At 37.9% G+C, this 22,506-nt stretch overlaps 1 protein-coding gene across 1 annotated transcript in view; it reads left to right on the top strand.

Annotated features, from left to right (window-relative positions):
- Positions 1 to 22,506, top strand: part of PPM1L (protein phosphatase, Mg2+/Mn2+ dependent 1L) — a 61,821-nt gene that overhangs the window by 22,461 nt on the left and 16,854 nt on the right. The window lies entirely within an intron of this gene.

Consider the following 22,506-nt stretch of genomic DNA (forward strand, 5'->3'; position numbering starts at 1 on the left):
ACATGGATTGCGTCCTTCCCCATTTCTCACATTGAATCACCCTCTGTCAAGAAAATATAACAGGACAACCAATCGTTATTTGTATATCCTTGTAATAAGGATTTTGTATATGTTTTCCAAAAGCAAAAATAGTATTTCCTCTAGAAAACAAAAAGTGGCCAACAATCATATTTACTCTTTTAATAACATTATTTGGAAGCAACTCTATAAAATCTGTAAAGAAAGAACACTTCTTCCATAAATAATCTATTTGACTAGGCATATTATATATTTCTCATCCATTACTGGACTTCATTCCTTAGCTGTATTTGGTTACAGAATTCTCATTTTACTTGCAGAGATGCAATATACTGTATATATTATTAGAAGCAAATGCCATAAAATCAGAAAACTATGATGCAATGTTAAAGATAATTGGCATGATGAATTGCAAGATGGGAGTTCCTGCAGTTTTATAGCCAAAGTCATTTGTAGGGCAGGGAGAATATTTAGCTCAGTGTTGAGAGAAAAAATCATACATTAGAATATTCCAACTTAGGATCTGAAGCCTTAACATTTTCTGCCATGGAAATTATAGCTTCCACATCTATGCTCCAAATAACTGATATAATCCCATATTTCTTTTTGATGCAGTACTTGGTTTCTTTTTGGGAGGCTTAAAAGCAAAGCAGTAGCACAGATACAAATTCTGAATGTTTTTGGCATTGTGGGTAGTCCTGCTATTTGTCTGCAAACACTAGGGATATAGTGTTTATACTGTACCCTAGTATAAACACTATAGAGTTTTTATAGTGATAGAGAATCCCAAGGGGTAACAGTAACCTTTGCTAGTTTTCCCTTCGTAGTTTGAAAAAGTTCCATAATAAGCTACTTATTGATGTTTTTTTGGGGGGAGGGGTTGGGCTTACAGACTCCAAAGTCTTTTATTGAGAAGGTCCCAAATCCAGGGCAATTCTGTTAAATTTTTATTACACTAATGATGACCATCATATGCTACTGTTTATTTAACGAATCTTTAGAGTTTGTCCTGTGGCCTTTAAATATTGATCAGAAATGTTATAAAAAGGGCGAATGGGAGAATTCCTCATTTTTTCCCAGAGACAAGTAGTAGCAATCACTTATTAAACAATATTGGAAACTTGCCCATCCATCCAGCAACACTCATTTTACTTATTTATTTCTTTATCCATCACATTTACATCCCACCACAATCCCAAAGGATTCATGGCAACTCATAATGATAAATATACAATTACAGTTAAAACATCTACAATCACACTAAAACTGAATCATAAAAATATATAAACACAAACAACCCAACCTCCCACAAGAGGAGCTGTTTAAGAACATTATTCAGACAAGCACTAACGCACTGCATCAACCCAGAACACCAGAAAAAGGAAACAGACCATCTATACAGCATCTTCCAGCAAAATGGATAACCCTCAACTTTATCAAAAAGTGCCTCACCACCCAACCCACTACTACCCAACCAACAAGCTATGAAAAGGATAACATTGCCATACATCAGAAACATCTCAGAAACCACCAACAGACTGTTACAACAACACGGCATCACCGTAGCACATGAACCAACTAAAGTCCTCCAAAATATCTTAAGTAAACCAATAGACCCAGTAGCCAAAGAAGAAAAAACAGGAGTCATCTACAACATGCAGTGTAAGGACTGTAACAACAACTATGTAGGACAGACAGACAGAACATTATCAGAGCGCATCCACGAACACCAACTGGCAGTCAGAAGACGCAATGAAAACTCCTTAATCTCACAACACCTGGACAGACTCAACCATAGTTTCAACTGGGAAACTGTGAGCATCCTGGACCAAGCTAAATCCAAAAATTCTAGGGAATTCCTGGAAGTTTGGCATTCAGACAAATCAGCCATCAACAGACACATAGAGATAACGCACATTTATATACCATTCAAAAGAAACAACAAAAAAGCTAAGAAGGAAACAAAAAAGATCAGAACACATCCCTCCAGCAGCCAACACCCTGATAAGCAAGACAAACGATCTAGAAGAAAACAATGCCCTAATCAAGGAACTACCAAGGAGAAAATCACACCCCCACCAACACTGGCAGGGCAAGCTACTATATATAAACAGGGAGCAAACCCCACACTCACTAGCACTGATGATGTTACCTACTCAGGTAATGAAAAGTCTGCAAGGAAACCACCAAGCTCAGAGAGTACCAAGGACTCTATATAAATACAAACCCCAGCAAGAACCAATCCATAAACCTCAGCAAGATGAAATCACAACCACTTAGCTCTGTTTTGAGCTGCTTCTGGAAAGTAATTAGTGGGAGCCAACCACACCTGCACTGGGACGCCATTCCAAAGGACCAGTGCTGCTACCAAAAGAAGTCGTGCCCCCAAGCTTCAGCCCCACCTCACTTCTGTAAAGTGGGGAACAACCATCAGCTTCTCCCAGCTAGAAGGAATCAGCTGGGCTGATTCTAATGGAAAAATGTAGTCCTGCAGATAATTTGGCACCAAGTCATAAAGGGCTTTATAGGTCAGCACTAGCACTTTTAAATTGCACCCCAAGCCTATTGGTAACCCATGGGGGGTCTGCAGAACTAGTATAGCATGTTCGTTCCAGTGAATTCCAGCTAGCACATGGGCCACTGCTCTTTAAACTGACTGGAGCTTCTGAGATGTCTTTAAAGGCAGCCCATGTAGAGCATGTTGCAGTACTTTAGACAGATGGTGAGAAAGGCTTGAATCACTGTAGCAAGGTCTCTTGTCCCAAGTGGAGCTGCAACTGGTGCACCAGCCAAAACTGGGTGAATGCCACTTGATCATGCCCTTCACCTGCTGTTCCAATAGGAGCTGTGAGTTCAGGAGGACACCCAAATTGTAGTCCTGCTCCTTCAGGGGTAGTGCTACTTCATCAGGAGACACTAATGGAGCAGAGAGAGCTTGAGACATGGGAGACAGGATGAGATTAGATTCTCCACAAAAAGAAAGCAATATCTACCCTTTCATACAGAAGGTAGCAATAAGTTGTTATTTCTGCAGTGACCTTTATTGGCATTTTCTCTGTTTCCCTGTTCAAGAATAAAATGGCACTGGGGCAAAGACAAGTTGTGGTTGCAAATCCCCAGGGTTATATGCAGGGGGACAATTTGCCCTAGTGCCAGGACTATAATATCATCATCATCACAGAGTTACATCATCATAGTTAAACCCTGTCCAAAACTTGGGAAAAGGAGACTTTGGGGCAATGGAGAGACACCTGTGAGAGATTGTGAAAAGGCTGGGAAGGGAAGGGGATGGACAGGAGCATAGGTATAAACATTCAAGAGACATGAGGTAAGTCAGTTGGCAGATTTTCTCATAAATGGCACCTTAGCCCAAATGCCAAGAAACCTGGGAAGGAGCATTTCAAATCATTCAAAGAAATTCCACCTTAATGAACTCACTAAAAATGATGGTGGGAAAGTATTTACCCCAGACTAGCATTAAGGATACCTTGTTGAAATTATATAATTTTTGCATCCTTGATCTTGCCCAGTGGCACAGGGCTTGACAATATTATTAAGCAAATATATAAGAGCATAGAAAAAATTCCATTGGATCAGTCCAAAACCCTATCTAGTCCAGTATTCTATGTCTCCCAGTAGATAAATTCTACATTTCATAATCAGTCCATTAAGATAATATTTTTCCAATATTGTTTTCCGAACAGTTGAGATTCAAGGCATTTGTTTGATTTCAGAGATGTTTACAGCCATTAAGATGTTCCATGCATTTGTTTAGCTTACATTTAGAAGATCTAAATTTATGCTTCTCACCAAGTCTGTTGGCAATGAATTAAATACCTTAACTAGGCTGTGTAAAGAAAAGCTTCTTTTTATTGGTCCTGAATCTTTTAGTTTCACTGATGACACTAAATTGTGAGAAAGAATACCTTCTCGACCATGAAGAATCTTATATGTTCTATCGGTACCCCCTTACATACCTTCCTAAGAGCCCCATTCTAGAGAAGCTGTTCTCCCAAGTTGCCAGTTTTCTAATAGGACATTTTATATGTCATATAAATGTACTTAGAAGTAACATCCGTTGAATTCAGTGGATATTACACCCAGGTACGTGTTTACACAATTATAGTGTTAGCCACTACGTATATCCTCTAGAAATTGTGCTAATGCGGCCAGTTTTTGCTAAGCTAGCATTACAGTTTCTTTTCACAGAACCTGGAACATCTTATTATAGGATGGCTGCATGAGGTAATTTACAAGAGATATAGCTAGTCTTTCTTTGCTTAGTAATCATTTCAGAAAGATGAAGAATCCATTGACTTCAACTCCACAAACTTTCTCTCACTGTTAGTAAGGTGTTATAAGGAATCTGGTGAGGTGACCCTAACTAATTAGTCTTCATGAATACAGAATTCTCCAGAATAAGGATGTTTACAGAATTCAAGTTTTGTTACTACTGATACAAATTGATTTGATCATTCCATCCCAGAACATAGTTAGCCACTAACTTCCACACTTTCCATCTGTTCCAACAGAGTTGTTAGACCCCCCAAAAATGTTTCAGTTAAAATTAATATTTTGAGAGGAAACATACTTACAAATATATGTTCTAATGTACTTTGTATATAATTTAAAATATTACAAATTAATGTGGCAAAGCAACAGATTGATGGATAAACGTATACAAAATAGGAAAACCGAAAAGTGGGCTCCTAAAGGCGTAAGAGCTCACATGCTGGCAAAGATCTTCTTTCAGTGGAAAGGATTGCATGTAAAACAAATGTTTGGATAGAGGTGTCCTCCCTGTTGAGTGAACAGGACACCGAATTTGGCAGGAGCCCTGTGTACTTAGCTACAGCTATACAGGTGCAGCTGTATCTTGGGAACGTAGGCAGCGTTTTAATAATTTCAAATCCTGTGCACAAAAGAGCTTTTCAGAGAAACATTTGGCACTGTGTTACAAAATATCTGTGATGGATGATGATTAGGTTCTATCAAGTTGCTGTTGACTCCTAGCAACCATATAGATTTTCTCCATGACAATCTGTCCCTAACCTGGTCTTTCAGGTCTTCCAACATTGCACTCATAGCCACTGAAACTGAATCCATCCACCTTACTGCTGGTCATTGTCTTCTCTTTCCTTCCACCTTCCCTTAGCCATATCTGTACACATCTAGAAAATTTGCTCTTCATAAAAGAATTGGGTAGCTTTTATCAGTGTTCAGTAAATTGTTGCAAAAGGATGAATGCATATATATCCACATATGAATTGTGAATATTCAGGGGAGTTAAAAGTATAATTTCTAGGCAGAAGAGCATTCTCAGTCATAATCAGTGGAGGTCAGACAACTTTTCTTGAGCGGAAAGGTATTATCATTTTAATTCCACATCTGGTTTGGCAGACTAAAAATATGCAGTAGTACCAAGCCACTTAAGATTGGCAAATAACTAAAAGGACCATATACTGTATATGTCAGGAGGAAAGTTTAAAATCATCATCATCATCATCATCATCATCATCATCATCATCCAAAGCATATCATCAAAAGAATAACACAATAGCTGATGCCTTTTTACAAAATGTGTTAGTTGGAAAAGGTGCTACCAGATTCCTGATTTTTTACTTCTATAAGGAGAAATACTTGGGACTAATCTGCCATGCAATACTGCAAGAAAATGGGAAGATAAAAAGACCTGAACTAATCAAGTGTTTGGGGACGCCCAGGTCCATAACTTGGACAGCTGTATCTGATGGTCAAATATATCAAATGCTGCTGTCAGATTCAAAAGAATCAACATTGATGTAATGGTATCATAGTGACGTAATTGGGTGTGTGTGGGCGTTTACAAAATAAAAAATGCTAACACAACAATTAACAAAAGTTACTCCTCTGGAGTCTAATAAAGCTTATCCCCACATAAATAGGAAAACCTGGCTGCTAAAACTTTATAGAGTTTTGTTTTTCTATTGTCTAATAGACTTAGCATAAAGTCATGATAGTGCATCTTCTTCCGCAACAAATGCAGGGGCAGACAGGAAGCAGGGTAATATGTGTGTTAGGAAGCTGTACCCCAGCAAGGTGCTAATCTCCACTTTCTGCTTTTGATGATGATGCCTTTGTGAGAAAGTGAAAGCCATGCAGTAATTCATACAGGCTTGTTTGTTGCTACATTAATTTCTCTATGATTTTATAGTTTCCTTTATTAAAAGAAAGACTTTACCAGCTTGTTGCGGAGCCTGATTATGGCTGAGAGGGAATACCTGGCCCAAAGTCACCCATCTGGCTATATGCCTAAAGAAGAACTAGAACCTGGGTCTCCCTACTCCTAGGCTAGCACCTTAACCCCTATGCCATGCTGGCCGGCTGTCATGATCTAAGAATGGTTTATGGTAATCTTGTATTTTGAAATCTCCTTGGTAATAACATGAGTGTACTATTAAGTTTTAACACTAATGGTGTCATCCTCATAATCCTTTTTTGCTAGGATTGTTTGTGTCATTAGGTTATAAATGTCTTGGCCAGAAAGGAAGCCTAGAAATAAATTGTCATTTTGAAAAAGCCAAGGTAATTTGGAAAAATACCTGCATAATATATTTATCTTACTGCCTAAGAATAGCTTTGCATGAGGAAAAGGAAGAAATATTGATTAGCAGTCAATATTTCTATCAGAATGAATTGGTCCTGAGTGGCTCAATATTCTTTGTTAAACTAATAACATAAACTGGGTTTAATGTCATTGAATGCAGAGGGCAGGTTTCTCAAAACAAAATTACTAGCATCTCAAACTGTGATTCCCAGAATTCTTCGAAAGTACTGTCAATAAAAAAGTACAAAAAAGGTAAAAAAGTTTTTGCCATTTTAGCAGTTCTTGTTGTTGTCTTATGTTATCAAGTTTACAGAAAAAGTACAGTGACTGATGTGTTTTTTCAGTTGCTTGCATAACATCCTGTAGCTAATACGGTGAAGTATTTAGTTTGCTAGTTCAGGTTCATATTTTCTCATTAATCCATTAACACCAAAAAACATTTCATATATTGCTTTTCTAGGCTACATTACCAAGTCTGTGGCTTGCAACTGATGCCAACAACCTACAAATGTTCCATTTCTCTCTTCCAAATATTCTGAATCTTCATTGTTTACTTCCAGTCCTGCATTTAAGTCACTGAAGAATCCCAAATTATTTGATGGCTAACGAAATCTGGAATGTTTTCCCATTCCTATAATTCATCAGTTTCTACAATTGATGAAGGGCAGGGGCAAAGTTACACATTTTCATATTTACAACATTGCAATTGAGACAACTGTGTCCTAGCTTGACTGTCATTCCCAAATGAAATAATTTAGCCTAGAGTTAGAGTGGAAAGCTTTTTTCAGCATTAATGATTTTTTCAATGCCTTTTTTAAAAAAAAGTTTGTATCATATGATTCAAGGAACCAGACTAAACCAATATTTGGTATATAGTCAGCATTTCCTATCTCTTCACCTTCATGTTAGGGAAATGTTGCACCTAGTTTTACAGACCTAAGGAGTTTTAGATGTAAGAAGCTCAGGATTAAACCAGTCTAGAATTCATTTCTGATGTAGAGGTTTATCTCATATATTAAGAGGATCTTAGAACAGGGAAAAGGATAGTTTTGCATGTCTCTAGATCTCCAGAGAACACAAATATCCATGCCCAGACACAGACGCATGGTGTACTTTTGCAGCCAGCGAATAGGCCTGAGAAAGTAGGGAAGTACATGCTGATTAACTCTAGTTAGAAGAAGTTCCAGTTTTCAACCTAAGGATATGGTTAGATTAACTATTTTATTTTTTATAACATTCACTTTTTTCAGATTTGTACTGTGAGGTTATCACATCAACTTGGGGGTTAAAAAAAAACTTCATGAAAATCTGTATTAAATCTGCATTCCAAGTAGCTCCATTCTTCCTCCTCTTTTACATTTTGTTTCCAAAGAGCATGCTTTACCTTCTTTAAATGGTTTTGGGAGCCTTTCCCCTCTTCCCCCCTCCTGCAACCCCACCCCCCCGAAAACCTATCCCACCCTACTTGTGCAATTAAGCTTTTATTTTCAGTAGCCTCATTTTGCTACCCAGCATCTTAGCTTGTTATTAGAATGGTTTTATTGCTACTTTTATGGTATTTTTATCTTGTATTTCTTTTTTCTCCAGTTAGAATTTATTTTACATTCTTGTTCCAAGCTGTCCCAATGGCTATAGAAAGCCAAATTGGTGGGAAGGAAATGAAAAAATAAACTGCAACAGCACAGAGCTGCTGAATTGTTCTCTAGTCAACTAAATTAATTTATGTTAAGAAGTGTGCCTTCAAGAGAGAATTTTCTTGCTCACCCATTGTTGGAAAGTCTGCTAGGGCACATCATTTAAAGAGTATTATTTTAGGGTGTTTTTTTTAAAAAAGTGGAGGGATTTTTCCAGGCTTAGAGACTTCATTTATTGTAGTAGTCAACTGCAGATCATCAACTTCCATATGGGAATGACTGGCACACGAGGCAATCACAACCTTGTCTTCTTGCCTGCAGCCATTCTTCTAGCTGGCACATCTGATAATTTGAATAATTACAAACAACATGCTGATTGCCACAGAAGTATTAAGGGAAGGCAAAATAAAATTTTGCAGAAGCTTAAGAATCTTTTTCACCTCTTTTTTTTTTTAAACACCCCAATTAACTAAGCTAATGTTTCCCTTTGGAGCATTTTGGGAAGACTTTAAAAGTGAAACAGGGGCATTAAGTTTTGCTACACAACGTTCTCCTTTATCCTCCCACCCCCAATTCTTCTCTATCAGGTTTCCTTAGCCTGCCATACTTTGTTTTGAAGTTCTAGTTTCTAGAATTCCCAACAAAGATATATGAAGCTGACTGAACTTCTAGGAATTACAATCACAGTACATATGAGGAAGGGCTGGTCTCTATAGAATTTAGGCAGATTTTCTGTGATAGTAGGAAAAGTGCAAAAAGCAGTATTTCTGAACTTAATTTTCTCCATCTTGAATTATATTTATTAAAAAGAAATTAAAGTATAATTAATTATCGGCCTTTTGACTTCTCCTTTTGATACCGTATGATGTACATTTGGCATTCTACTAGAAGGTAGTGTGCTGAACAGTACAGAAGATGAAAACACTACTCAAACATTAATGATTAATTTTCCCTACTTTAATGCTTAACATCATCCAAAAAAGTTGCTAATTGCAGCTATTCTTTCATACCTACAGTATATTTATTTAATTTTTGTCCCGCCTTTATTGTTTTTATAGATAACTCAAGGCAGCGGACATACCTAGTATTTTTTCGTCCTCCTATTTTCCCCACAACAACAACCCTGTGAGGTGAGTTGGGCTGAGAGAGTGACTGGCCCAAGGTCACCCAGCTGGCTTTCATGCCTAAGGCAGGACTAGAACTCCCAGACTCCTGGTTTCTAGCCCAGCACCTTAACCACTAGACCAAACTGGCTCTAATATCAAATACTAATATCAAAAATACAATATTTTAATGCTACTTAAAATGTTGCTTTTTTGAGGAGCAAGTTATTTTGCTTTAAAACTTAGATAAAAACACTTTAAAATGGTATTTACTGAATGGCAAATTAAGAATGCTTATTGCATGTTCTAGCCAAATTAAACATGTGTATCCTTACTGATTTTTTTAAAATTAGAGCCAATCATAATGTAAGCATTCTTTTGAAATTAATGGTACCTCAAATGCAAACTTTTGACTAGGTTAATCCCAGAGTATTTTGATAACTCCTACTGTCCAAAATATACGTTTAGTACCAAGCTTTTATTAGCTGTTTATATTTTTAAAGCTGTAATTAAGCCCTAATCATGTAATAATACTTGGGAGTATGTCTCACTGAATTCAGCTGGACTTATTTATGAGATGTCACATAGAATCATAGAATGTAAGGATCAAAGGGGAATTTGAGATAATCTGTTCCATCTACCTGCAGGTAACCACTGTAACAGCATTCCCATCAGGTGACCTCTGTTTAAACCCCTCCAACAAAAGAAAATCTATCACCTCCTGAGGCATTCTTTTCTGTTGTTGAACAGCTGTTAGATTTTTTTATATCCAATCTAAATCTACTTCTTTGTCATTTCAATTGATTATTTTTTATCCTGTCTCTGGAAAACAGCAGATTTGCCCTGGTTTCTACATGGTAGCCCCTCAGATTGTTGAAGACAGATATGTTTCTCTGCAGTCTTGTCTTCTTTAAGATTAACTTGCTAAGTTTTCCCATCTAAGCTCCTTACCATCTTGGTTGCTATGTCCTTCCCAAAATGCAGTGCCAGAACTGGACACAATATTCTGAATGTTTTTTTAATTCAATGTTCTTACAGTATATCCACACTTTTTTAAAAATGTAGTGAGATACAATGTAGCTTTCTACAGCAAAATTGTGAAAAACAGCATTCTGAAGGATGTGGTGTAGCTTCATCAACTCAGCTTCAGAGAGCCCACCTGTTAAATGAAAGGTTTTTACTGGCTGTTTGTTTCTACTTGTATATCTGTGTATGCTTGCCAATTCTTAAAATATGGGTATGTATGATATATCTACAGTGGAATAATAAGGGTATGCGGAAAATGGAAAATATGTTTTTTTTCCAAACCTAAAACAAACGTTGAACCCTCTCCCACTGTATTCCGCATAGCTTGTGTAGCAGCCTGCTTATTCCCTATCTTCCCAATGCCTTCTTCCCCTCTCATTTCTGTTAGTGCTCATTAGTTCTCATTATGCCCACCTCCCATTAGTCTCTGCTATAGATGTCCTAGTGCATTATACTCCAGTGGCCTCTGATCTTTCCAATACTCCCCTCTTGTGTCTCCCCTCAGCCATCACTTACTGCGGAGATCCAAGCAGTAAGGAATATGTTGTGAGAGCATAAATATCCCACTGGTCCATTGCCCCTGACCATGCTAATGCCTTCCTCCCTCAGCTGCCACTGATTTCTGCTCACACTGTTACCAAGGCAGCCCCTCAACCCTGCTTTTTTTCCTCCTATTTTCCTGTTTTTATCCCCTCAACCACTTCTGCCTGGAACAACTGTTCCATTTCAAGAACAAAATAGCTCAGTTTCAGTTTGTGTACAGATAAAACACCCAAAATATTAGTCTTGGTATGCACCATCCAAAGCCTGTTCTATCTGACTGAATAATATAAAAGTTTTCAAGTTCTCGTGCGGCTCTTTAACCACGAGCAATAAAGGATTCCTATCAAATACGTGAATAGTTCATATTAGATTTTGGTTGTTTGCACTGTTTGTTTCTAATAATGACCTACAAGGATTGTAAGTCATACTGAAGCTTTATTTAGCTTTAAACCTGACCAAGTTGCCATAAATTGCTCAGTTTCATTGAAAATGATAAGGCCATTCTTAAATTTCTTCTGTACAGTAAGATTACTTTAAAATGCTGAATTGTGATCAGATTATGGCATTTTGTTTCTATAAACAAATTCTGTAATATAAATTCTGTAATCTGATTATAAATAAGAAATAAAACAATATTTCTGTCAAGTCTTATAAATGTGTTAATTTAGTTGTTTTTCTGTGAAATCTGAACATACTACTTTAAATACCCTCTTTTTCTATTTTAAATGCAATACCAATTACTGTTTCTGTAAATTTATTTAACATTTTTACTTCAAACTAAAATACAGAAATTATAGATTGAAATAAACACAAAAGATTACTGAATGAGAGTTGTATTAGTCAGAATTTTCACACCACCATTATGTATGTTCAACTATATCCAGAGCTTTTTTAAAAACCTCTTTGGGAACTGATCACACTTCCCTCCATATGATCCAAGTAAAATTTTCCATGTGACATATATTCACCTTTATTTTTTGTCAGAAAGTGAACTGTACAAATCTTAAAAGGTAATTATGGTAAGGATTCTTTTTGAACATCTGGAATGCTATATACTAGAATCTTCAGAAATACAGCTATTATTGATGTCCAGATATTTAAAGGAAAAATAAATTCCAAGAATTTCATCATCTGTTTTCTTCTAGGTGCAAGTAAGATGTGATGTATCTTAGTGTGAGTCTTTCAGCCACAACTGATGTGTACGTTCAAATTTTGTTTCAGTTTCTCTTGGTATAAATGTTCTGGTCTCTAACCATCTAAAAAATCCAAATATTCCCCATTTTTGTCCTCAATTAGCATCTGGGAAATAACATATTTTGTGGTTTAGGATATATTATCACCTCCCCAAAATATTTTCTTGCCATCTTGGGAAGAAATGTTGTTCAACATGTGCTAGTGGGTCCTAAAGAAAGTCTACAGGGGCTCACTTATGCCTGCAAACTCTTAGGTTGCTGTCCTTTGTTATACACACACTCCTGTCAATAGTCCTACACAACAGCAATTATTGTACTGTAAGGCTATTTCTTAGATCTTTACTTTTCTAAATTCATACATCCATGGAAGTGTCACTTTATCACTAAATTAAAAAGGAATTATTTATTATAGTAATTTTCTAAGAATCTTTACTATGTTAGAAAATAGACCATTATATGTAGTTGATATGAAAACTAGGATTATTGGTCTAGTGGTTAAGGCAATGTGTTAGAAACCAGGAGGCTGTGACTTCTAGTCCCGCCTTAGGCATGAAAGCCGGCTAGGTGACCTTGGGCCAGTCATTCTTTCTCAGCCCAACTCACCTCACAGGGTTGTGGGAAAATATGGGTATTAGTATTAGGTATGTTCGCTGCCTTAAACTTTATTCTGTATCAGAATAGTATTTTATACAGTACTATTGGCTGGTGTTATTTTGAAAAGCCAAATGGACACTGTATGCCCTGCTGGATTGCAGTCACTAATGTAATTGTATCACAGCTTGCCTTCTGCAGCTGCTAGCTGCTGTTTTTTTTTTAAATGAAAATCTTGCCTTTAAAAATGTTGTCCACCTTGCTATAAGAGACTTTGTGGGGCAACCCTTGACAATAGCTTGCAAACTGCAGGTGGCACTTCTCCTGTGTTGAAAGACCTATGCTTGTGCTCTTTGGGCTTGATTTAATGTCTTTGATTTGAAATTAAAAAATTCATACCTTAGGCCCACATTGCCTGCAAAGCCACCTGTTCCCATGTACAGGTACCCCTTGCTTAATGACTGTTTAATGATGGTCCAAAGTCTCGGAAAAAGTGTTTTACAAACTCTACTTGCACTTAAGGCTCAATCCATACTACTTTTACCAGAGGTAATGTTAAACTCAGTTCCTAGTTACTATTTGGATATGCAGTTTTCTTAAGAATAGGATGTAAATAGTTTGCCTAAGCCTTTTCTGGGAAATTTTTCAACTTTTGACCTAGTTTTCCATGAAGGTCTGCTATCTTGATACTAACCAGACTTAATCCTGCTTAGCTTTCAAACCCAGACAAGGTCAGAGAGATGCTGCTACCTTCTGAGATGTGAACAATATTGAGGAACGTTTGGTATCCATATCAATACTGTAACTTCTACACATTCCTAGAACTATGATTGCAAAGGTGAAAAAGGAAGAAAAAGAAGAAGAAAGAAAAAGATGAAAAATATAATGTAGAGAAATTACAGTAATATGTATGAAGACTTTTACATGAATTAATATAAAAGCTCAATGTTCTAAGCACTAGATACCTATTTCATAATAACTGTTTAGTCTTGAAACAGCAGTTTGTTAATATAATGGCCAGTCTCAGAATTCCCAGTGTTGATGCAGCATTTCAAGGGGTGATTGTCAAGATCCTAGCACCAAAGCACAAATGGTCCTTCAGACCAGCCCCAAGAGCTGATTCAGAGTTAATCCCTCCCTCCCTTTCCTCACCATCATTAACACATTTGTTACTTCCAGAACTGGAGAAAAAACTGTATAACTTAACAATTTAAGTGAGATAGATGTAGTTGTATTTATTAGTCTGGGTACCGGCAATATCCATTCAAATACATCTGAGCTATAGATTTTCATTTAGCTTGAATGAATTCTAGTTAGATATTATATTTTATATACTAATGAAATACATCATTTGTAACTGTTGATACTCTTACCTTGATCTCTTTTAATTGATTATCTTAATTCAAGGAACTCAGTGCAATGTATAAATCTCTATCTAGTCTTCCTTTAAACAGTCCTATGAGATGGCTTTGACTCCCCATTTATCCTCAGCAGTGATGTGAACCTGGACCCTGTGGTCCAGCCTCAGTTCTCTGACCCAGTTTACCTAAGAGCTTTGGCTCTGTTCAGGCATTGGCTTAAACCAGGGATTCTCACCAGGGTTCCGCGGAACCCCAGGGTTCCGCAAGAGGTCACTAGTGGTTCCCTGGGAAATCACAATTTATTTAAAAAATTATTTCAAATTCAAGCAACTTCACATTAAAGAGGTAAATTTCATTCTCTATTTTTAGTTTAAGCACACTGTTAATGAGGGACGCAGTGGCGCTGCGGGTTAGACCGCTGAGCTGCTGAGCTTGCCGATTGGAAGGTCGGCGGTTTGAATCCACGTGATGGGGTGAGCTCCCGTTGCTAGTCCCAGCTCCTGCCAACCTAGCAGTTCGAAAACATTCAAATGTGAGTAGATTAATAGGTACCGCTTCGGCAGGCAGGTAATGGCGTTCCGTTTAGTCTTGCCGGCCACATGACCACGGAAGTGTCTACGGACAAACGCCGGCTCTTCGTCTTTGAAACGGAGATGAGCACCACCCCCTAGAGTCGGACATGACTGGACTTAATATCAAGGGAAACCTTTACCTTTACTACACTGTTAATGCATATATACAGGCCTACACATGAAATGAATATAATAATTTTGTAACTTCTGTCCTATATTTGAGCCTGAATGTGCAGGGGTTCCCTGAGACTTGAAAAATATTTCAAGGGTTCCTCTAGGTCAAAAGGTTGAGGAAGGCTGCCTTAACACAGGAAGACTCAGAACTCAGTAGGAAGTGGTCCTGCATATACTGGCCCTACATCTTCTACATCCCACATTCCATTCAACCTCTACCTTTCTCTTCCTGACCTTCTTGCATTCTGTTGGGAGACCTGAATGAGAACTGTAGTTATGCTTGCTTGAATCCAAGTATAGCTCTCTGCTCAATGCAAGACAGTCTCCAGATATTGTGGAAAGCAGTGCTCAAGTGCAAGTGACTGCAAGTACAGTTTTATTTCAGATGTCTTGCTCAGTGCAGCATGAAGAGGCTTAGGAAGACAAGGGATGTGACAAGCAGATGCAAGGGCATGACCATCATGCATAGTTCAGTCCTCTACTCAAGTTCAAACTCTCATATATCGATGCTAGCATCTGACTATATCTCATGTGAGTTATTTATATAATTTTATGTATCTCCTTTGTCCCAAGCAGCTAACAATAAAAAGAATCTCTTAAAACTCGCTGTTGACAGTAATTGTCATGAGTACTGATGGTGAGCAGGAGGGGGCCACTATCCAGGGGCGAAAATGCATGTGTAGTTTAGAGAGTTTGAACTGTCATTCAAAGAGACACAGAACAGAACTGCCTTGACTCTTGGGGGTTTATCTGTCTGGGTTTTCCCACGCTTCTTCAGTTTGGTAGGATTTTCTGTCTACTATAGCAATAATAAAGCACTAGAGACTTCTTCCTTGTCTCGGCGTGTTTCTTGCTTAGTCAGGACAGTAATTCAGAGTGCAATGATGGAAGAGCTTGACTTGTTTTCTAAAAGTGGAAAGAGGAGGGGATGAGTACAACTCCCGAGAAAGTGTGTTCCCTTGCTTAGGTATAACAAGAGAAGGCATTCCCCCATGTGCCCCACAAGTAGATCTTCAGAAGTGATGGCTTATTTTGGGGGGTGGGATGGGGGAGCTCTCAATGTCCACAAAGGTTCATATTGAAATAGGTGGTCCCTCAGATATTGGGTCAGGGCCAGTTCACATATTCCTTTTTGCCTTCTAATAATTTCCTGGAATTCATAATTCAGGCAAACTATAGTTTGCCATTAAAGCCAAACTGGAGAAACTGTATCTTGCTTAAGTCATTGGTTGCCTCCACATCCAAAACTAAAAACTCATTTTAACTCCACTTCATATTTGCAGGCAAAGCTGTCTTGCCCCAATTCAGACATAACAGCAAAACATAGTTCAAAGAAACTGAGAGGAGAATGAGAGCAATAAGAAAAGGAGGGAACGTATGAGCCCAAGAACCACCCATAGATTCTTGGAAAAATGAAATATAGTATTAACTTCTGGCAGTTTTTAAGGCTCATCTTTAATCAGAGAGTAACAGTTTTTCTGTTATAGCTTATAGATGACAACAATAACTGTGAAACTTGTGCAAGAGGTACTGGCCTTTGCTTGAAAGTGTCTATTTTAATCTGTAGAGAAGGAAAGAGGCTGGTGACAGGAATGGAATGGAATATCCTCAGTGAGGGCATGGCTAATTGGTTGGAATTGAGTGCCTCACATTGTATCATGCTGTCCCAAATTACATATATCTTCAGTCCAGTCTGCACTCTTCAGATGCACATCTGTTGTGTAATCAATTCCCCATTATTTTTTTGTGGAGATATGGCCAGTAGTTTGCAGTTTTTGCACTTCCATTACTTAGCAGCTATATAATAATCAGGAAGCAATCATTAGATGTACATATATTTAAGTTTCTGGAATTGTGTATATGTTTTATTTTGTTCCTTTCTTTCCAAACCAGATGGCTAGCCTAGTGTCTGTGAAAGCAGACTGCATTTTCCCCAAAGTTTTGTATCACTTGAGCCAGTGCTAACTCCCTCTTCATAATCTCAGCTTACCAAGACAATATGCTAAGTTTTGTCATTAGATTGTGTAATTATGAAAGAATAGAAGGAGAACAAACTACTTCCTATGATGCCCACCAGCAGGCCTCTGTGGCAAACTAATCTCTAATAATTTGTGGCTTGGGAAGATTTTGCATGTCTTATAATAATCTACCTGTTTTTTTCTCTTGGACTGCCTCTTCAGCTAGTTTCTACATACTGTTCAGTTTAATAGTACACCATTTCCTTTGAAGCCATTCTTATCCAAATCTTTGGCTAAGGTTGACTAACTTAACCTGACTTACTTCACACTCCATGATTTCTTGTTCACTGCATAGAGTCTTAGACCAGTTGTGATGGCCTACAAATATTGTAAATAAATAAATGCCTGGCAATAGTTGGATTAATCATAGTTTGGTGTTTAAGACACAGCTCGATTAATTTTTCATAATAAATTGTAAAACAAAATGAACAACTCAAGGCCCCAAGGCAACATGTAGTCTCTGAATCTACTTTTTGCAGCTCCTGGATTCTTTCCAACCTGGTTGCTAAAAATGCAAAGGCTGTTTCCCAACCATTTGAAGTGAAAAACACAAAAACCTGTGTGAGCCCTAAAATAGACTTAAGATGGGTTAAAAAAACAACGACCTGGCTCTCCAGACCTGGCTGGGTGGTGGGGGTGTAAGAACCAGAAAATTTTAGCATCAGCCCATTGCAGACTTCCTAGAAGTGTTGGTGTGAATCTGGCTATCAAAAGATTGTCAATCGTTACAATGAGCCATGCTTTAAAAACCAGTGTCTGAATTCACACAATATGCTAAGCCAAAACCAAAGAAACCATTTGATGACTTACTGTGTTATGGGAATTCAGGCAACATTTTAGGTAGTTAATATACAAGACCTCTGGCCTGCATTCACAGAGATCATCCAACCATATAGTATAGAAGAAGCAGAACATCAGGGAAGCATCAGCACCTGTTCCTAGCCGCCTTTCACCCATCAATTTATACACTCAAAGTAGGAGAGTGAAAGTGAGTTGGTACACTGAGAAAAGTGCACAAATCATTGGCATCTTCTTCCCCCCTCAGTGGGCTGCCTCCTAAGATGCCCTCCTCTGGTTTGTCCATTTGTTGTTAGACAGATACAGGGAAGAAAAGGGGCTGGAGGGATGAGATGCTTTAGCCCATGATAATTTTGTCTGCTCTCCCATAAATCTATCCCATCAGGATTTTTTTTAAAGGCAAAGGGAGAGTCCTTATAAAAATGTGTATCCATTTTGTGTGCGTGTGTGTTTTAAAACCAAAAACTGTTTCACACGTTGGACAACTGCATCATGTTAATACAGAGAATGCATATTATCTCACTTTACTTGAAAATCTGTACGGTACAAAATTTTCAAGCATCCCTGATAAATAAGCCTATCACTGGCATATAACAATGATTTCTAGATAAAAAGTTCAAATCCAGGTGTACTGTTCTTCTAAATGCAAGAAATGGGAAAATGAAGAATCGCTGTCTTTATGCTCTGTTAGTTTTCAAAGCAGTCACTGCTGGCTTAGAAAACTCTTGTCTGTTGCTAAAATGTTTTTGTCCTTCTTAGAGCCTATGATAGACATTTTTCCCAATCCCTCCCAGAATGTCTCTTTGACCATAAATTAGTACTACTACCCCTTACATTTTTGCTTTTCATTCTGCTCTGGCAACATGTACTATAAGTGTATGTGTCCACACCCCTTCCTCATCCTTCTGATATTTCTTGGGTTTTTTATTCTTAAATTCAACAATACAAGCTGACCCTTCAGCCTCCCTTTCATTTTAATGGGCTTTGACTCCCATTTCCTTGTCTGGGACATACAACAGATCCAAAGAGATAGACCCAACATCCTCTGCCAGCACTTTCCAGCCTGTCCCTTTTGATCATCTGTGAGCTAAGAATGCCAGGCATGATTAAACTTCATTGCATGATTTTCACTGCAAATATTCAATGTCCATGATGCTATCTTCAAAGAAGCAGAATTAAAAAGTCAAGCTGTTCTCCCTCTTGCAGCCCTGTACGGATTAACTCTCGTTTTTTATTAGCTTCTAATTTGCAGTGTTGAGAAGTCAGATGAGAGGAGGGAAATGAATTATGCAGAATCACCACAGGCATTTTGAAACACTGCAATGATAGCAAAAGACGACAAGGTAGCAGGAAGTATTGCTTATGCAGTTAGCAATAGTAATTAATATTCAGCTTTGGCCAACCAATGGAAGAAAAGTAATTATCAAGCTATCTTTCTCAGTCTGCAGGCATTTGAAGAGTAAAAAAAGCAATTACGGGCAAGTAGGCAGAAAACAAATTTATGTTTTCGTTTTTATTTTATGTGGATCTCAGAATGGATGACTTCAGATATCTTAGTTCCAAAGGAGGGTTAATGTTTTGTTCCTTTAAACTCATTTAGATTTGTTCACCTGGGGTGCATTCATCTCTCCTTCTTGGCAACATTTTTAAACCACCTACCCAATTATTTTTACATTTATTTTTTAAAGAGTGATTGCAGAGAAGAGTATGTGCAACTAGAAGGCATATATTCACCAAAGGATCTTTCTCCAACATGTTGCTAGACAGAAGTTATCAGCTGCAAGTCCCACCCAATCCAACCAACATAGCCAGTGACTAGCTTTATGGGAACTGTAATCCAGAACATCTGGGCGTCCCAGCTGTGAAAGAGCTGTAAGACACTAAATAAAATTCACAAGTATCTCTATGAAAATTGTAGTAGAGAAGTACATGCTGGTAGTTTCAACTTCTTCAGAGCCGCACAGGCGTATACACAGAGATGCAGTGATTTTATTGTATCTATACTATTACTTAGAAGGGTTGAGGGGTAAGACATAATGTCTGGCTTGAAAAAACTATTTCTTTAAACTCATGGAAGTTAATGTGCCTGGAGATTTAGTGTGGTTCCATGTATTCTTCATAATGAGCATTCTGTGTTAAGGAACCAGTTTCAGTTTCTCTTGTCCCCCAGCCTTTGATAAATAAGCCTTTTGGCATGATCAGAGCAGCAGAAAAAAAAGTAGTCTTTGATTAATCCAGTGGAGTTTATTTTATTGTAACTCACAGTGAAGTATAAACATTTGCTATGGCCAACACTGCCAGGCCCACTAGGGTTCTATGGTCCATTTGTTTGTGTTTTTGGCTGTCCATGGTATTCTCAGGAGTCTTCTCCAACACCAGAGTTCAAAAGTGTCAGCACTTTTTCTATTTCTTCCAATCTTTGCTATCATAACTGAGTTCTTCCATCTCCTTGTACCAATAATATAGTCACTTTGATTTCTGTGTACTGCATCTGGTAATGTCCAGCTTTCTACTCATCTTTTGGTTTTTTGAAAATTGTTTTAGCAATGAAGAAATCATTGGATTGGCAGAATCCAATTGCTAAGTCATCTTCTTGCTTCATTTCTGTTTCCTAGGCTACATAGTCCAATTATGTTTTCCTCCCTACCTTTTCCAATGTTGGCGTTCCAGTCTTCAACCACAAGCAGCACATCTTGCCTGCATGTTTTGTTGATTTCAGCTGAACTTGACTATAAAATTCATCAGCCTCTAGTTTTGCATCGTCATAGTAAATGGTTGTCTGCAAAATCTAATTGAAATTATTCAGTCATTGACTACATTATGTCTTTGCTATATCCTTCCTGACTATAATAAACTTTCTTCTGTGTTTTTCATGTCCTGAGTAGTAAACAGTATAATCTTTTGGTTACAAGTGTCCAATTCCAGTGCATTTCAGCTTGCTGAGGGCTGTCACTGTGTAATTGATTCATTTTGTCTTTCAGTGAGCTGAGCTTTCCCATGTTCAGGCTTCCTAGGATCAGTTATGCCATTGTAATTCTGTTTTTGCAGCTTTGAATTTTGTTTTCCTGCATGGCAACATCAGCAGCTAGACATCTCAAAGCCTTTAATCTAGCTATGCCTTAAACATAATTAGTGGTCTGAAAGATCTTAGCTCTTCCTCAGTAGCATGTTGAGTGCCATCTGAGCTGAGGGGTCCATCATCCAGTTCTTTATTTTCAATCACTTTATATTGTCTATCCATGTAGGTAAAATATAGGGGTGGTATACCATTGCTTTCTCCCATACAGTATGAAGATACAGCCTTTACCATTGTCACTAAAATGCCATTCAACCTTCAGTATCTCCCTATATTGATATTGCCCAATATAGGTGCCTATTTGCTTTAGGTGAGCAGCTGGTCATTCTTGGGTGACCCTGCTGGAAGTGTATACACTTGGCATAATTCCTAGCATTCTTTGCTCATCCATCCCGGAACACCCCTTCACCACCACAACAAGGCAGCATAGCAGGGCTTGAGAGGGTCAGCAGAGAATCAGTTTTTCTGGGCCAGGACTGATCCTTTTTGCAGTCCATTCTTAGTAACTGATCCAAATCCGTAATATGAAGGCATCTTATCTTCTTGCTCTTGCTCTTTCTCAGTTCCCAGCTTTTATAATCATGGTGTCATTGAATAAAATAAAATGTTCCAATCCCCAGACCACATAGTCTTCCTACAATTTGTCCATGTAGTACAGTTGGCATTTTAACAGCCTCTGTTCCTATGCCTTTAAATAAGGCATTTCATTTGCATCTAGTATTTTTCTTTTTGACAGCTGTCCTTATTGGCTGTCCTATTACATTTTCTAATGGAGTCAGTTCCTTAATATATTCTCTTTCTACAAATGGTCTGTAATCCCATTTGTAAAGGGTTTCAGTGTAGTGTTTCCATTTACCTTTATGAAAGCTCTTCCATTAATTTATTTTACCTCTACAATTCTCTCTGATTTTCTTAAAATGATCTTTTCCTTTCTTGCTGCATTTCTCCATTTGTTGTTATTCTTCATTGAAATATATTCCTTTGCCCTTTCTTGCCTGATGTTGAAAGTCTCTATTCAGTCATACCTCCTTCTTGGTGCTTAGGCTTTCATCTTCCATCTTTCTCTGGCTACCATGATAGCTTATTCAGACAGCCTCTTGATCTTTGAAATTTTGGGAATACTTTGGGGTGTGGGGATTTGGGCTTTCACGGTTTCTTATTTCTTTCCACTTTTGCCTACGTTAAGTATACTAAACCTGTTCCACACACTGACCTTATATTCTGATTGTGTATTTTCCAGCATATATCTTGCTGGCCCATCTATTCTTTAATTTTCTAAATTTAACCTGTGTATTTGATACTAGTTGGGAAAGGAGTACGGCAGGGCTGTATCCTCTCACCCTACCTATTCAACTTGTATGCAGAACACATCATGCGACAAGCTGGCCTTGAGGAATCCAAGGCTGGAGTTAAAATCTCTGGAAGAAACATTAACAATCTCAGATATGCAGATGATACCACTTTGATGGCTGAAAGTGAAGAGGAACTGAGGAGCCTTATGATGAAGGTGAAAGAAGAAAGTGCAAAAGCTGGTTTGCAGCTAAACCTCAAAAAAACCAAGATTATGGCAACCAGCTTGATTGATAACTGGCAAATAGAGGGAGAAAATGTAGAAGCAGTGAAAGACTTTGTATTCCTAGGTGCGAAGATTACTGCAGATGCTGACTGCAGTCAGGAAATCAGAAGACGCTTAATCCTTGGAAGAAGAGCAATGACAAATCTCGATAAAATAGTTAAGAGCAGAGACATCACACTGACAACAAAGGCCCGCATAATTAAAGCAATGGTGTTCCCCGTAGTAACATATGGCTGC

Source organism: Candoia aspera, chromosome 6 (assembly GCF_035149785.1).
Source record: "Candoia aspera isolate rCanAsp1 chromosome 6, rCanAsp1.hap2, whole genome shotgun sequence".
In the NCBI taxonomy this organism is placed as follows: Eukaryota; Metazoa; Chordata; class Lepidosauria; order Squamata; family Boidae; genus Candoia; species Candoia aspera.